The 17,906-nt window shown below is 39.3% G+C and overlaps 1 protein-coding gene across 1 annotated transcript in view; it reads right to left on the bottom strand.

Moving 5' to 3' along the window:
- Positions 1–16,412, bottom strand: part of LOC124867262 (tyrosine-protein kinase CSK) — a 45,192-nt gene extending 28,780 nt beyond the window's left edge. Inside the window, exon 1 of the mRNA XM_047363622.1 lies at positions 16,216–16,412. The gene's annotated coding sequence lies outside the window, so the exon portion shown is untranslated. The remainder of the gene's footprint in view (positions 1–16,215) is intronic.
- Positions 16,413–17,906: the final 1,494 nt, after the last annotated feature.

The following is a 17,906-nucleotide window of genomic DNA, read 5'->3' as shown; positions in this document are numbered from 1 at the left end:
AAAAATCAGAGCTAATGATGAATATTAGGCTACATTTTCAAAATTAGGCCAAAAAGTATCAGACAGGCATGAGAGAGTGAAACAAATTGAGATATGCTCCTGCTTACTCAGCCATTATGACCGTGGCTCTGTTTGCCATCTGTCACATTTTTTTTCCCCTTTTAGCTGGGGTGTTTTTTCCCCGACCTATAGAAGCCCATTCCTTTATTTGTTTCTTCCTGTTGTAGGATTCAGTAGCAACAGAAACTGATAGTAATGATCTTCTAAATTTGATTATTTTAGAGCGTTTGAAACAAGTATCCTAACTAACCAGAACAACCTGAGATTTAGAGCAACAAGCGGGGGCATCTTTTCTTGGTTTTAAATATACTGACTGCACATGACTTACATGTGCATGCTTTGACAAGAGACTGTAAGAAGATTGACTGTTTTCCTCATGTTTATAATTGATAATTAAAAGCATGCAATAAAACAAAGACAATGCTGAGCTTTTAACCTAAAATCACACCCAGTTCCCATGAAATTTGAGCCCTGTACACCCACTGTGCTTGGTATGAAAGGGCGACAAACTGTGCCTGCAGGCTATTCCACGGGGCCCTGGATAATCTGTCTGTCAATGCCAACCAGATCCCACAAAAGCCCTTTGAAAAACAACTCTGAGGAAATGTAAATAGTTTTCATTTATTTTGCTCAGTTTGACAGATCATGATACATACAGTAAGAATGCATCTGCACAGCTCACTAACTGTATAGTATAAACAGCAGGATGACCAATGATGATGCCATTGATGTGCCCTAAACTATGAAATGAATTTGAAGTGTGTTATAAAATACACAGCTGATGGAGCTGTGATCAAAACAGTACTATTTAGTTAAATCACAACCCACTGTCTAAAAGCAGGGTCCAATCTCCAGTCTAAACTATGGTTTTAAAAAGTTTGTTTTAAAACTATACAAATTCGTGTTACAACATGCCTGCCGTTACAATTGCATTCAATGACACGCCAGAGGCAGAGTGGCATATTGTTTGGTCATATTTACAACAGAGCATGGCTTCCCCTTACTTGAGCACAGCTGTAAGCTGTCAGTCAGCTGTGTATGATGTCCAAATGCAGAAGAACCATATCAACTTTTCCACTATAAAAGAAATAAAGGGAAGGTTTGGTAGGAACCTTTCCAATACTGAAAGAGATGCAACCATGGCTTGCCTACACCCATCCCATTTTCCTGGAAATTCTGGTAAGAAACAAAGGTTTAGAATGAGCAGTAAGAATGAGTGTGCCTGTTTGGTTTTACACCAGAAGAGCTGAAGAGACAACATTTTGGTGCTACCGTTGAGCCAACAGTAAAGACAAATCCACATTTTTTAAAGCTGACTGATGCAGTCGATAGACATGTCTGTCTGCTTTGTTTTCCCCTAAATATACGTTTATGGAATTGCTAATACCCAGGTTTAAATTATTAAAGGTGCATCTACATTCATTATTACTCCTGTTTTACTCACATTTATTAGTGCAAATAATATTAAAATTACTTGTTTTTTTCCCCTCCATTGACAGAAAAATAAATTAACAGATTAATAGAAACAGTCATTAATGGCAGTCCTTTTCCATTCATGACAAGAAATAAACAAAAAATCTTTTAAACCTTTTGCTCAATGAAAAAATGAATGTCAATACACTCATTTCTGTTCTCTCACTTTTCTTGATGCACTAAAATAAAACCCTAAATTCTACTTTAAAACATATTACTGGATATTACATCTAAAATAAATATATTACATTCTGAATATATTATATTATTATATTATAGATATTAAATATATTATATTTTGAACGCTTGTTTTAATATTGTAACCCTATAGAAAATTTCCACTTCATCAACATTAAATTTGAAAATATTCTGATCAAAAACTCTCCCAGCCCATGCAGAATGAGAGGTGGGCAGACAGGGAGCAGCCCTCCTGCCAGCCTCTGACATAACAAGTGACAGGCCTGGGCTCGCTGTTGATGACAGATTACAAGAGCTAGGATGCAGGAAGAAGAAGAAAGAAAGGAAGAGGGAGACAGAAAAACCCACCCCCAGTTTGAGCTCTGGGAGGCTCCTGGCGTGGAGAAAGCAGAAGGGGAGGAAGAGTACCGATGGCTGCTTATTGTTTAAGCTCGTGTGCTGCGGTTCCAGGCTCAGCGCACACTCATCCAGATCTGGCTATTTATATCCACACAATATCCATGCAGACAGAGGCAGGCTGCAGCCGTTTTCATCACTGCATACATTACAGAGACACTGCACTGAGGGGTCTGCCCGCTGAGTGGGTTTTCATTTTCTGACTCTTTTTCACAGGATATCCCCTTTTATAAATGGGCAGTCTTTGATTGTGTGTACAGACTTGCAAGCTTTTACTGAAATCAAACAGCTTAGTCAGTGCTGTTAAATACACAAAAGCCGATGTTACAACCATATAAAAAGAGATTTCAATACTGATCAATTGAAAATGCCAGATTCAGACCTTGAGACTGGGTCAGAAAATTTATACTGGTTGGTTAAAATGTAGCTTGAACCAAATTTGGCCTATTTTTTTTTCTTCTTAGTTTTACATCTGGCTTTCCACCGAAGCCACATAAAAACAAAACAACAGCAACAAAACATTGTTGGCTCTAACCACAGCCTGTGACGCACATTTCTGGCCCTATTCTCATATCTGTTCAACAGATATGTGAACATCTACCCTAAATGTGAAGCTCTGGTCAAACATTTACACCGTATATAATTGATATCCAATTAAAGTGCTGCATTTATACATTGTGTGGGGATAAAATATAGATTGACATGTTATAAACTTTAAGTGCAGATTTAGCCACTTCTGCAGCCCTGGGTCTTTATGATCCTTCTGTACTGAAAGTCTGTCACACACTCTTTCAAGGAACGAATTTGATGCCAACAAACTACTCAGGTAAAGCTGTGAGTGGTGCAAGTTTGCCATTGTGTGACATCACCCTTCCTTCTAATTACACTTTTTAATTATTTGGTTTGTCATGCAGAGTGGGCTTGATGGTCAGTCTCATCTAAAAGTTGTTTCAGGGTTTTATATATACCCAGTGAAATTTTCTAAGACTCCATTATGATCAGTTCATTTGTTGTAGATGTTGCAAGATGTCCAAGAGTTTTTGGGTTTTGCCTAAAAGAAGCTACATTAAATTTATTTGTGGTTTGTCAGCACAAAATACGGAGCAACAGTACATCATGAGCTTAGAGTGCATCGTCTTTTTATGGTACTATCTATAACACCATCATCTTCATGAAAGAGAAGCAGCAAATACATTAAAAAGTAAAGTCATTCTGTTTTTTTCCTGTTTAGCTTTCAGCTCGTCTGTCTGTCATGGACCATGATAAAAGTTAAAATTAAAACTATCAAATTACTACCAGCTTCAGTGGATTTCATGTGTGTTACTTTCATTTTGTTAACGGCCCAATCAAATAATCTATGAAATAATTCCTTGATTGATCAAGTAATCGAATTTAAACATACTTTGTGCATTAGATGTGTTAGACCTCCCTTTTTGTTCTCAGAAATGTGCCTGCACACCCATATACCAGCCACTCATTTTCTGTTCAGAAATTTAAAAAAAATATTTAAACTGTTTGTAGCATTGCAAAATGCTATCCAAGCTGGATACATTGTATCGGGTTGTATGAGTTTGCAACAAATTTTATTTTATTTTGTATGATGGTTTAAGCAGGGCTCACCTGTATGAAAAAAAGTTTTGGATGAGTTAATACAATTTTGTACTGATATAGTATATGAAGAAAGAATAACCCAAACCTACACGCAACAGTGTGCTCAATGATAATCCCACTTTCACTAAATATTTCTTTCTTACCAAAACCATTCCAGGTGAACGTCTTCTAGATGTTCTATGTTTGGAAAAAAGTCCACACACTCATGATTTCTTTCTAAGAATCTCAGCACCGTTAACCATGCAACTTATATTCCTTTCCAAAGTTAATGAAAAGCCATGTGTAAAGATGCTTAGAGCCCAATTGTTCCATCTGTTCAGCACACAATTACAGTTCATATTTTTGGGCTTTTCTTACACCTGGACTGGTTTGTTCATGATTATTCAGGATGAGTCATCTGCCTGTGGTTCCAACAATACTTTGATTATGCCAGTTTTAGGGGCTTCCACACTAAATGCCTGACCAGCTTCGCTGCGCCCTGAAAGCCATGCATTTGTACTGCATGCTCTGCAGAAGTTTATTCTCCCTCTTTTCAAAGGGTTGGTAATTTGATTTTAAGAAATCTGCTCAGCCATGTACAACAGCTTTTATTCTGAAAGCTGTGCTTCTGCATTATTCAGTGCATTTAAAAACAGTCTTCATCACTTTGGTTGCCTTGATACTTATTATTCATTGAAGTTCCTGCCTGTTTTGGTGATTCGCTCACATCTGCTCTATTAACTGTTTTCAGTCTGTATCTATGCTTAGCAGGTATTTTTGAGTTCTTGTGGCTGTTTAGCATCTGTGTGGTCTGATAATAGGTCAGAGGGATATATTTGTCCTAGATCATGAGTTATAGTGTGCTTTTGGAGATATGTTCACTGGTCTAATATTTTCTTTTTTTCCAACAGCCTAGCCAGATTGCAGCTTGGTTTTGTAACCGAACTTATCTACTGTTGGGTTACATGAAAAGCAGCTGCAAAATGTGTTACTTTTGTCCTGCAGTTGAAAGGAGGCTCAAAGCCTGACGTACAGAATTTGACATGATAATAGTGATAAAGAGCAGATTTTGATGTTGCAATAAATTGCGATAAAACCAAAATATATAACCTTATTATAAATTTTAGCTCATGTTCCCCAGCCCAAACATGCAGATAAATGCATACACAGAAGTGGCTTAAACATTTTAGGGGTTAAAAGAAGGAAAGAGGAAAAAGCTAGAACACCGCCTGCTGTGGCTGCTGTTGTTTTCATCGCCTCCCCATCCCCTTTGATGGCTAAGCATGACAACTCCACCATTCAGAACAGAGAGGGAGAGGAGGAGGCAAAGCACGACGATGGTGACACAAAGAATCTCATTAGAGGAAGCCACAGTGGGGTGCTCGTACAATATGGCAGCAGCATTAGCAACAACTGCAGCTTCAAATCTCTTCTATAAAGGAAGCATTCAGTGGCAGCAGAACAGACCGAATGGAGAAAAATCAAACTCACTGGGCTGAGAAAGGGGAGTGAGGAAGAGAGGGAGAAGCTACAGGCTGGCCAGCAACTGGAATTGCAAATTGTCCTGGATTGCTGTTATGGCTCAGAAAAGGGATTATAGAGATTACCTGCACTGTAAGTAATCTCAAATTGAGATAGAGATTCAACGTTTGTAGCCACTAAAAAAAAAGGAAGATAGATGAGCAAGAGATAGAGAGAGAACCTCTGATGCAAGACTGAAAACAATATGAAAAAATAATGCTCAGAGATGGAGAAGACAGAGGTCAGGGACGTAGGGGCACAACATGGAAGTGGAAGAGTCAGGGGTGTAGAGAGGTGGTAGGTGTAAAATGCATGAGACTGCTCTGCATCCGAGGGTCCTTAATATTAACAGCATTCGTCTGTCGCTTCCTGTGCCAACCATGAATAATCCAGGCTCCACCCATCTATGCCAGCATGATAAATTATTCATTCACAACTACAGACTTGCATTAGTACACACTGTGGAGCGCCTTTTTAGAGTGCGTGCACGTTTGCCTGCTTAGAGTCAGCAACATGCATGTGTTCACATGCTGGAGGTGTTTGTGCGCTACATGCATGCATGCATATTAATACATGAAGACATCTTTTAGCTGTCTGGCAATTCTTAAAAGTTCATAACCCAAAACTGATGATGCCTTTTACGTTTCAAGACAACAAAAATGTAAAAACAAAATTTATGGTTCAGAACAAAACATTTGATACAAACATTATTTGTTATGCCTTACCATCTTGGCAAGCTGATTGAACCTCAAAAAGACCTCTAGAAGGATGAAAATACACTGATGCATCAACGCAACCAAAGTGTTCATATTCAGAATTAAGAGTCACCTTAAAAAAAACACTTTATCACTCACTACTGATTTAGCCATAGAAGAACAACCCAAGAGACAAAACTAACTAGGTCAATGTTTCCTTTCCTAGTCTATATTAAAAATGTGGTCTAATTTTCTAGTAGGAAAACTGTCAGAATAACCCAGCTAATCGTTGCTTTCTGGTTTTGGTGAAGATCTCAGGGAGTGTGTTCTTCCATCTTAGGGTGTGTGACAGTCACCAAACCAAGCACTGTGGTCACATAAAAAATTTATAACAAAATAGTTTTAATCAACGTCATGACTTCTGCAACAACCAAATGGCAAGCCAGGATTTTCCAGACAAAAATAAAATCTAAAAGAAGTTCAGCTAATGTTCAGAGCTTCTTTTCACTAGTGAAAGGCAGCTTGATGAGGGAGAAAACCCAGGAAGACTCACTGATGCATGTAGCACAGAAGACATTTGCTAATGCAAACGTTAGATGCAAGAGTTTGCAGAGGCAGCAACTGCAAATCCTGCCTGCAGAGAAAAGCGCTCAGGGAATTCTTCCGTGAATTCATGAAAGCCTAACACAGTACGCAATGAAAGCCCTGTTCACTTATAGCTCAGTTACACGGACAAACCCTTACAGGTGACAAAATTCACACAGATTCTGATCATCTATGGAAGCCGTAAATCCATTGATAACGCCTAAACTAGAAATAAAAAAGGATCAGAATATAATTGAGAAAAAATGCAACGGTGTCCCTGGATCCAGTGGATTGGAGTGTGCTGATATCCACCCCAGCCCGTGTGCCTCTGTCCTAGCACTGCAGGCCCACACACTGCCCTACCATCCTTGATGTTTAGACTTTGGCTTTTGTTTCTCGTTTCCTGTCTTTGGTATAGCAAAAAGGGACCAGCGGAGGATTTTTATACAAAAATACAAAAGAAAAGTGGACTTTCTCCGACACTTTCTGGCATCTTAATAAAAGACTTGTAAAACACCGAAACAGTCTGATCTTTGTGGGTTGGAAACTAACTTTTCAAAGCCTTGGTATACCTTGGTAATGAAAAAATATTTGATGACTTTATAACATGGCACTGGAACACTAATAAAATGAAAAAAAAAAAAAAATGCTATCAGCCTCAATGATTTACTGTAAAATGTGTAAAATAATTAAAATCTCAACATGGGAAAGGCTAAAGTCTGGTAATACAGTATGTTTGAAATAAGTATTGATTGCCACTTTCCTACTACATATAGATGCATCTTTATTTCACACTTGATTCAAATGAAAGGCTCATTACCAGGCCCTTGCAGAACCTGAGAACATGAGGCGGAAGTTCAGACATTTGACTCAGCTGTGTTGCAGCAGAGAAGCCTTTCAAAGGTTTCAGGACAGTGAATCTTGTGGATTGAAGTTGAAATCCCCCTACTGCTACTACATTTTATATACCATCATTATTATATTAATCATGATTAATAGTCATCCATCCATTGCTGTTAATACATGCAGTTTGACAACCAAAACTGATAAAGGTTTGTACACAATAACAATAAGTTGGATTTTCTTTAATGCATTGCAATCAATCAATCTTCACAGGACATTACAAAGATGCGACTTAACCATGTAATGTTCTGGTGGTAAATTAGCTGTAAAAAATGAGGGTGCAGAAGGTTAGTCTGAAGCCCAGAGAATATAGCTGTACATAATGCAAGTTTGGCTGGAGGAAACTAAATCAAATGCAAGTAGCCAACAAAAGCAGTAAAAACTGCATCAAATGGACCAGCAGTGAATGCATAGTAATGAAACCATTTACGAAAATGCTCGGGTGAGCTGTTGGAAACCTGACTGAACCACTGTAAATATAAACTCCACATTTGGCACGGACCATAAAAAGAATTCACATTTTAACATTTATTCAAACTGCATCTATTAAGGTTGAAACAAGATGAATTCATAGCTAGGGAGGGTCAGCATGCTTTAAATGTTTGGGACAGTCCTACTTTCCCAAGAGACTGAATGGACTATACAGAAACTTGAGACGGGCTGCATCAGCAAATACAGCAGATGATCTATGCATTTGGTTTACAGACGACGAGGGAGAAAAGTCTGTTGTCATGGAAGAATGAATAATAAGTACCTGAATTACAGTATCATTAATCATTTAAATTCAAAAGGTTGTCCAAAGATCAGCAGGCACAACAAATATGCCCTTATCAGACTATTATCTTCTCATGTTGAGGCTTATGTTGCCTCTGAGAAGCAACAGGGAAACACTTTTCAATGAAGTGGTTAATGATAAAACATATAGGAAATAAACAAGTCACACGCTCATAGCTAAGGGCAATTTACAGGGACCAATAAATCTAACTAGCATGCTTTTGGACTGAGGCTAGAAGTTGGAGTACCCGGAGAGAACCCATACCTGCACGGGAAGAGCATGCAAACTCCATGCAGAAAAACCCCAGGCCGGGTTTCCCAACACAGGACCTTCTTGCTGAAAGGCAACCATATTAACAACTGGTCCACCATGGAGAAAACAAGTTCCTACTGCTGACTGCATTGTTTTCCTTATACTTCCCTAACTGGTATGAATGTAAAGCACAGGAGTGATCATGACGCAGGTTTGGGAGGAAGAGAGACGAGGCAATCAGAGAGACAAACTAACAAGAGCAAACATCCACATATGCAAGACAAGATGGCAACGGCCTTATGAAGGCAACCAAGGTTTGTAGCACAATTGCTTGGGTGGGGATTTTTCTGTTTGGGCGTCAAAAAGCTGAAACTGAGAAGTCAATTTATAAACTTATAAATTAGTCATGAAACCAAACAAATTACAGGAAACATTCAAGCCAAATAATACATCTGGATTTAACTGAGCAAACAGCTTTCAACAAGTTACTGAACATAAGATTTAGTGAATGGCTCAATATTTCCTAAACCACTTTGAGCAGACATGCGTTGTAGTTGTGGAAAAGATGTTATTCAGGCTGCGTAGCCTTGAGAGAAACATTTAGCAGTCTGGCTAGTAATGAAAAAGCTTAGCTATGGAACAAATATACCTTTGGGGAAAATGGGAAAGGGGGGTTTGGATTGATTTGATATGACTGACTTTTAAGTAATGGCTCATTAAGATTAAAAAGCTGAATATTGAGTAATCAAGTAGTTATGAGAATCTAGAATCTGGCTGAAAAAACAAAAACACAGAAAATCCTTATTGAAACATCAGTCTAACTAGGGTCATGCTGTTTTTAAGGTTGACAAGCTACAACCTGTTTGGGAGGCTGTTTTAAATTAAATTATTTAGCTAAAAGCTTTGTGTAACCAGTGTGCGATATTGTGATATTCAATATATCACACTGTAAGAAACCAATGCCCAACCCTGACAATAACCATGTCCACAATCTTTGGGTAGGGCAGGACAAAACTTTATTCAAAAAATCTTACTGCTAATTTCAGCACAAGATATTGTCAAACAATAGACTATCCATTCTTCTCATTTAAGCCTATGGTTTGGTCCTTTAGAAAAATGCACCCTCAATGGAAGGATAATAAAGACAACAGCTAGCTTTCGAGGATAAATAGCATGAAACAATAAGGAAATCATTCAACAAGGTGACCATTTTGGTTGGCCAAAGTACAGTCTCTGTTATCAGCATTATTCCACATAGAAAATAATTAACCCTGCTGTTAAGAACATTTACTGGCAGCCAAATAAAAAACACAGGCGTTAAGCATTTTTAGCGTCCTTTAGTGTTTTTTTCCGATGTTAGTGAGAATCAGAGCAAGAAAATAAAGAGTGGACACCTTCAGGGCCATTTTTATTAGGTCATAATGGGAAAGTTAGGCTAAATCTTATTTTAATTTTTCTACTCTTTCTGAATTTTGAGGTAGGCAAATTCTGCATGATTATTTTTACTAGGAAGCTTAAAAAGGGTGAGCAACTAAATCCTAGTCATTAAGTTACTGTTATATAAAACTAACCATCTATTAATGTATAAAGAACAAAAATGAGGCAAACAGAAGGCCGACCCCTTTCATTGAATGGTATCCACCATGAATCACATGGAAAACGCATTAAAAGATTAAAAGATAATCGCAACATCGAAACCATTCTTTTCCTCCTTCCAATCAACTCTTCCACAAACCGGAGTGATGTTTTTGAGCTAAATGTCGTTATGAGGCTGTCAAAAAGGTGACCTGTCAGTTTCAGTTGATTTTATGATGATACCATCATGAGATGGAGAGAAGTCTACAACATTTGCCTGGAATATGTCCTCTGGTCTATGGCAATTGGCTCATGACTGGGAGGTGGAAGTGGACCTTTGAAGGCAGCTGAAATTTACCAAAAGTGGCTGCAAAAACATTGTTAAGGCCAGATATTATGCTAACCTCAAGAACCAAGAGGCAGGTTATTCTCTTGGAGCTCATTGTGCCTTGAGATAATCGAATTTAGAAGGGCAATGAAAGAAAGAGGGCGAAGTACTCCGAGCTAAGCGGAGGAGTGCCAGAGCGATGGATTGCAGGCAAGGTGTGAACCCATCAAGGTGGGATGTAAAGGAATCATGGGCCAATCCATTTGCAGGGCTTACAGGGACCAGGGAAGGGCAATCAAGTAGGTCACTGACGCAGAAGTAGCGTCGAGGTAGCTGTGGATCAGGAGCGGAGAGGTGTGGGTAGGTTCCCTGGACACAGGCTGGGGCTTGATTAACCTCGGCTAGGTCACCTGGTTGAGGGGGTCTGATTGTTAAAAGACTCAAAGCCCCCTATGACCCCAGAATACTTCACTGAAAATGTGTCCTGGAGCATTGCAAGATGGTGTATGTTGAAAACAGGAAACTGTTTTGTCTAAGATAACAATTCTTAACTATACTAAAATAACTACCCTACACAAAGGAATCTACTGTAAATGGAAAAATTATTTTGAAATGTAGTTACATTTTGTTCACAACTGGAAAGTGCAAGTATTCACTTTATACAACAAACAAAAAAAAGAAAAAGAAATGATGAGCAAAGGACATAAAATCAAACATGGCTGGAAAGAATAACTGAAACCAGCAGAAATTACGTTCTTGAAAATCACTGTCAGAAGGTTTCCTGTTGGAAACGTTTAGAGCCTGAGGGTGAAATATCGAGACCCCGAGGTGAGATGGTAAAAATGCCCTGGGCATCGATTCCCAGCCACAGCCTAGATAGAGACTGGGCAGTGAGCATGCTTAGTACTCAAGATTTTAGTCACACTCTTCTGCTGTTCTATTCTGCTTCCAACTTTAAATGTCATCCCACATATTCCGAATAAATAAAGTCTCACTATTGATGCACCGTTCTGTTAGCCAGTGATTCAAATCTGGCAATTCCCCCTGATCAGATTTGCCCAAAAAAAAGAAATCAAATGAGTGTCTAATACGCATGTTAAGATGAACTGTTTTGCATGGATATACGTGCGTGACGGTGCAACATGTGAGTGTATTGGTAGCACCTGTGACAAGATGTAGTTTTTGGGGATTTAATCTAGATACATCTGTTTTCACAACCTTCCACTAATAAAATTCACTCCATATAATAAGATACCAGACACTTTTATTTACAAACCTTCTACTTAATTGTTTGATTTGGGGTGGTGTTCCTCTTGTTGACATTCAGACCTTATTGAGAAGTTAATTTATTTTGAGTGAAGCACATTATATAGGTTAATTACACACAGACATAATTATGATGTTTTACTGCAAATGTGAAAACACAATATTTAAGATTAGAATATTACATCAGATCAATAAAAAAGAACATTTTAATTGTCAACTTAAAAAAAAGTATGTTTAATACCTGCTTAAAGGTAGTTCTTTTCAAAAAGGTGCATTCTGACAAATGATGTTCATCAGAACGCATGTTCTAATTTACTGAATATGACTGTATACTCTGTCAGAAAGCTGATGGCGACTAGCACTACTAAGGGGATGAAACATGTGTAAGGCATGTAACAAACAACAAAAAGGTAAAGATGGTGGTGGCAATAAAAATCCACATAGCAGCTAACAATAAATCAGCACAACTAACCTGATTAGTTGAGACAGCAACATGCTGTGAACATCAAGGTCCACCTGTAGCCCCAACATACCTGCCTCAGGTTCGGACTTGTCTAGGGGCGACTAGCTCCAAAAGTAGTGAACAACTTTTGTTCTAATAGCTTTGCTCATTTAAAGACAATTAGAGATGCAGTTGCTGGCTGTGTTTCTGAAAACAGGGCTTTCAATACATCTTTCATGTTTTATCTCTTCCTTGTCTCAGAGCCTAGTAACAAAATTCTCATTGTCATTACAGTTAATCTGCATAAATGCTACTTACTAGTCTGCTGCAGTGACAAATGTTTCAAAAAATAGAAACCAATAAGTTTTAGAAAAAAAAATCTTGAAAGCTAATTTCATGTTTTTTTGTCCATGACAGAGAAAAGGCATTTGCCTGCCAAGTGCTAAGTAACTGAATGATAGTTCATCACATCTGGAGTCAGACAGGTTTTATCATTTCTAAGCCTAGGTGTTGTTGTTCATTGCAAAAAACAAATGCTGAAAGGTTGTTTTATAAAAGGTTTCCATGGTATTTCTTTGTTATGTCTTGTCACGTTGTATCAAACAGATTTGCATGGGATCGTACTTCATTTACCCTAAAACCAATGAATTGCCCTGCATTGTGGGAGTTGATACTATAATATAATTTCTGTTTTACAATATTGCAATGGCTATATTGTAATTGATTTACACACACATTCACTTATGTTCACAGTCCCAGTTGTAATAGGAGCTGTTTTTTTATCGGCCTTAATAAAATAATGTTGGAATGTGGCAGTGGTTAAGCAACAGAAGCAATCTGAAGACAAGATGAGTATTCGGGAAACACATTACCATACCAGACCAGTGAAACATACCATGTTTGAAATTCACAGACTGTTTAAAACCAAATAATTTAAAACCTCACAAACAAGGATACAAGTATTACTGTATGATGCATCTGTTCTTTTTCTGAAAGAGGAAGCAGTGCAGGTGCAGAGCGTATGTCAGTTTCCTTTTCCTTTACAATTCCTTCTCAAGTGGACCATGTTTTCTTTTATTGCAGTTGCTGATTATAAAAGTTGAAGAGACAAATTGAGGAAAAATGTGGATGTCAGCGGGCCTTGGCCGAGCTTCAAATGTGAAATGAGATGGATCCTGTACACAGGACAAATATCGTCTCTCTGAGCACATAAGTCTGGCACAATGCTTAACACGAGACAGCAACACAGCTTGGCTACTCACTGCTTTAGGGATGGACCAGGACAAGCCCTTTCCCCTCCCTCAAAATGTATCCAGAGCTAATTAAAAGATGGCCAACATGCAGCTTTTAATGCAGTCTTGTCCTGTTGCCTGCACCCGAACTGGACAACTCTCACCTGATGAAAAACCAGTAAGGATTACTGGCAGAAATAGGCATGACAAGAGGAACAAAGTGGTGCTCACAGGGTTCACCTGAATCGCTTTAGCCTCTTGGGTCAAGCACTACAATCTGAAAGCTTATTGAAAGTATGGCATTCTGACTAGAAACACAATAAGGCAAAATTAATACACTGTATAACGACCCAAGACGTCCAGAGCTGGACGTCCCAGCGTACGGCTAGCAGTTCAGTTCTGACGGATCTGGCATATGGATTGCTTACATGTTGTCGTCTTGTTCACGAAATTCTTTAGTGGATAATGAAGGCCAAGGCCCCCGCCCTCTCCAAACAATCATGATAACATTTCTCTGATAGAAAAACCACAGCACTCATCAACAGCACTCTGCACCCACTTAACCAGCACAGAATAAGCAAATGACATTTCATTTTACGATTTAGGCATAAACCAATTACCTGTATCCAGGTAAACCAAAGTTTTAAGGAGGTATGGTTGCAAAACTGCTAACATTTTTTGCCAAATGGTTCCTACTAGACATGCATGAATCAAATCATCCAGAGACTCGAATCAGACAATTTTGCCCAAATCAGGTCAAAATACTGAAAATTCTGACATTTTTAATTTTATAAAAAGAATCAAAACTAAGGACATCCCAATTTTTTCTCTGCAAACACAACAACTAAGACCACGTACTTTAATGCACTTTCTTTAGTTTAACAAAAAATCAGACAAAAGCTTAGGAACATATACTTTGATGCATAAATAGGAAAAGTCTTGTAATTCCTTCATTTTCTGTTGGATTCAAAGCTATAACCTGTAGCACATTTATTCTTCTTTACATGTTTATTGCTTTGAAAAGACAAAAAATAAATTGGAAACGGTTAAAATCAAAATTGTTTGATCAAGTCACAAGAAAAAAAATATATAATTCATGAGCCAGGAAAAGCATGATTGAGCCATCTCTAGCTCCAATGGTTTGTAGTCCTTTAAATGAGATGTCAAAAAAGTATTCAGATTTTTCTCCAGGTGTATCAGACACTGAGTAAGGAAGCATTGGCCTTCCCCACTATTTACTGTGCACTGTGTGTCAGATGGCTAAGAATGTGAACTATAATTTCCCCACAATATTTCCAGATGCAGACAGCTTAGAGTACAAACTTAAGAAATACCACCCATTACGCTTAATAAAAACATGTTACCAGAAGGATGTCTGTAAAGCTGCTGACTGCAGGCTTTACCTGAGCTGATAGCCCAACTAACAAACTAGACTGCTTTAACTGAAAAGGATTATACAACATGACACTTTCTGTTAACCATGAAAAATCCTTTCTAAATAAGATTTATTTTGTTTTTGGGAGTTCAAGAGTTCAAATTAAAACAAATCAAGCAACATGCCAATTGTTTTTCGATTCTAATGCCATAACTGCTGCTTGGTCAAACTTGCTGAGGCAACAAGATGAACCGGCGATATGGTCAAATTTACGTACCACAAAACGCAAACACATTAGATAAGAAGCACAGACACCGAGATAACACACTAATCAGAAGAAAATGTTCCCTGAGAACAGCCCAGGGCTACAGATCAGGAACCGATCAGGTGTAAAAAAGTACTGCAGTCCCACAATCCTCACCTAAACTTTACAGAAAGTCTGTGTTAAGTATTACACCACATGCAGTCAAGGAATAATGGTTTTGGCAAGTCTTGCCATGGCTTGCACAAGTATGTGCGTTTCAATATTTCAGGCAGTTACCTCAATGAACCAAAAAAGCTAAACAATGCACAAACTGCAAGGACTGAGAGGCTTCTCTTCAAACACTGATAATGTATTTTGGAAAACAGCAGTGCTTGCATGCATCTTTATGTGCTGCTTTCTACATGGAATTTCATGGATTAAACATGATCATGGGAAAAACATTTATGTACCTATGCTTTACAGAAAGTATCAAACTAAGTTTGTTTCCATTCATCTGCTGTTAAAATTTGCAGTTGTCAACTCAGAAAACACACATAATTTGCGTTGCCCTAAGGCAGAAGGCTGAGCCTTTACCAGATTCTTGCTTTATGAGCTAAAGTCAGCAAACCCATTATCGGACAAGTTTTATCTGACGGCGTTTCTCAGGCTATAAACGAACAAAAAACTGGGGAAGTAAATCACATTATTTACATGTTTAACATGCACAGATTTGTTTACTTTACGTCTCTATAGCTAAACGTCACCAAGCAGTTTCTTCAACTTTTTCCTGAATGCCACTTTCTTTCACTCATGGCCTCATCAATGGTGTTCTAGAAGAAAATGGTAAAATGAGAATCTTGTCCGAATATGGAAGCAGATGCTAGAAAAAAGGGGTTCAATTGCTGAAGCGCCCATGACATCATTGTCATAAAATAAGCGCATAAAGCAGGCGTAACTAAAAATGTTCCTTACCGTTTCCGTAATGTTTATTACTGTATTGTTAACCAGTATTATAAAACACAAAGAAAACCTAGTAAGATCTAGCATAAGGCTGAACTGTGTCCGATAATGGATCTTGTGACGTTACTGACTGTGGAGTAGCAGCTAACGCTAACGGTGAGCCAGGTTTAATATTAGCCCGACAGAGCAGTTTCTGGTCTAAAATCTTTTTTCCAACAGCGTTGTGTAATGTAACCTTAACATGAAACCACATTCTATGGAGTGCTTCACTGAACCTCCCCCCGGTAAAACGTTGCAGCTGCAGCAGCAACAACCCGAGACGAAACAATCACTGCGCTCACTCACCCAAAAGATACCGCTGAGGAGTCGAGCAGATGCGGCTGCAGGTTAGCGATGAACGTCCATCAGTAAAGCTTCTGCGGTTTGGGGGCATCTGATTTTAGCGGGCTAATTTCGGACGACCCGAATCGTGGCTCTGCTTTGACGGTTTTCTGTCCTCTGACCGCATATGCTTGTGTTGTGATTGTGTGTGTGTCTGCCAGGCCTGCTGCTGCTAGAAGGAAATGGGCTCCACTCCGTAACCGTTAAGCGCATGCGCATAGGATTAGCAGCGCAAAGGAGCGAACGGTGTATGAGCGCAACCACGTGGCCAACAGGTGAGTGTCAACTGATGGCAGACCTGTTACATAGTTTTTCAACCTTTTTTAATGATCCACCAACACTAGTATAGTGCTTTATCAAATCACCAGAGACCCCATAGCGCTTTACACTAAAATCAGCCATCCACCCATTCATACACACATTCACACACTGACAGTGGTAAGCTACATTGTAGCCACAGTTCATTTTAGGGAATCGTGAATGCTTACATGTACTGTGACATACTGAATCAGAGCATGATCCCCTCCCTTTTGGGAACTGCTCTGCATGGCAGTATTCCAGCGTGATAACAACCCCAAACCCGATTCCTTGGAGGCCCCTGCCTTGCTAAAGAAACTGAGGGCAAAGGTGCTAGACTGGCCAAGCATGTCTCCAGACCTAAACCCTATTGAGTGTGTGTAGGGCATCCACAAATGGTAGGAGTGCAAGGCTCTAGTTGAACTCCGTTCCCAAGAGAGTTAAGGCAGTGCTGGAAAATAATGTCTGTGCCCAAAATATTGACATTTTGGGCACAATTTAATTTAAAGTCAAATGAAGATAACTATGCTTCCACTAAGGATTACAAGAGGAAAAAAGAGCTAATCACTTATAAATTCAAGAATTGAATATTTCTTAAATGAAAGGAATATATATTTACCCACTGTTATTGAAGCATGATTAACACACAAACAACATAAAATCTATCAAAGACAAACAATTAATTCTAGTCTACACAATAAAGTGAAAATTTGTAAGGAATGAACCTTTAAAATATTATCTGATTAAAATCTAAGGATTACTAGGAGGCTAGACTTATAAGCTTCTTTCCGAAGCTAAAGAAAGTTCCAACACCTTCCGCAGTCTAAAAGAAGAATGACCTAAAAGGCGAAACCCGGTATATAGATCTGCCTTGATAAACTCGTACCCGTACTCGTCGTCTTCCGCTTTATCCGGGACCGGGTCGCGGGGGCAGCAGACTCAGCAGAGACGCCCAGACGTCCCTCTCTCCAGACACCTCCTCCAGCTCCTCCAGGGTGAGCCCAAGGCGTTCCCAGGCCAGCCGAGAGACATAGTCCCTCCAGCGTGTCCTGGGCCGTCCCCTGGGCCTCCTCCCGGTGGGACGTCCCTGGAACACCTCCCGAGGAAGGCGTCCAGGAGGCATCCGGTATAGATGCCCGAGCCACCTCAACTGGCTCCTCTCGATGTGGAGGAGCAGCGGCTCTACTCCGAGCTCCTCCCGGATGGCCGAGCTCCTCACCCTATCTCTAAGGGAGTGCCCGGCCACCCTACGGAGGAAGCTCATTTCAGCCGCTTGTATCCGGGATCTCGTTCTTTCGGTCATGACCCAAAGTTCATGGCCATAGGTGAGGGTAGGAACGTGGACCGACTGGTAAATT

The sequence above is a fragment of the Girardinichthys multiradiatus genome, chromosome 4 (assembly GCF_021462225.1).
Source record: "Girardinichthys multiradiatus isolate DD_20200921_A chromosome 4, DD_fGirMul_XY1, whole genome shotgun sequence".
Lineage (NCBI taxonomy): Eukaryota > Metazoa > Chordata > Actinopteri > Cyprinodontiformes > Goodeidae > Girardinichthys > Girardinichthys multiradiatus.
This window is presented reverse-complemented; position numbering and strand designations above follow the sequence as displayed.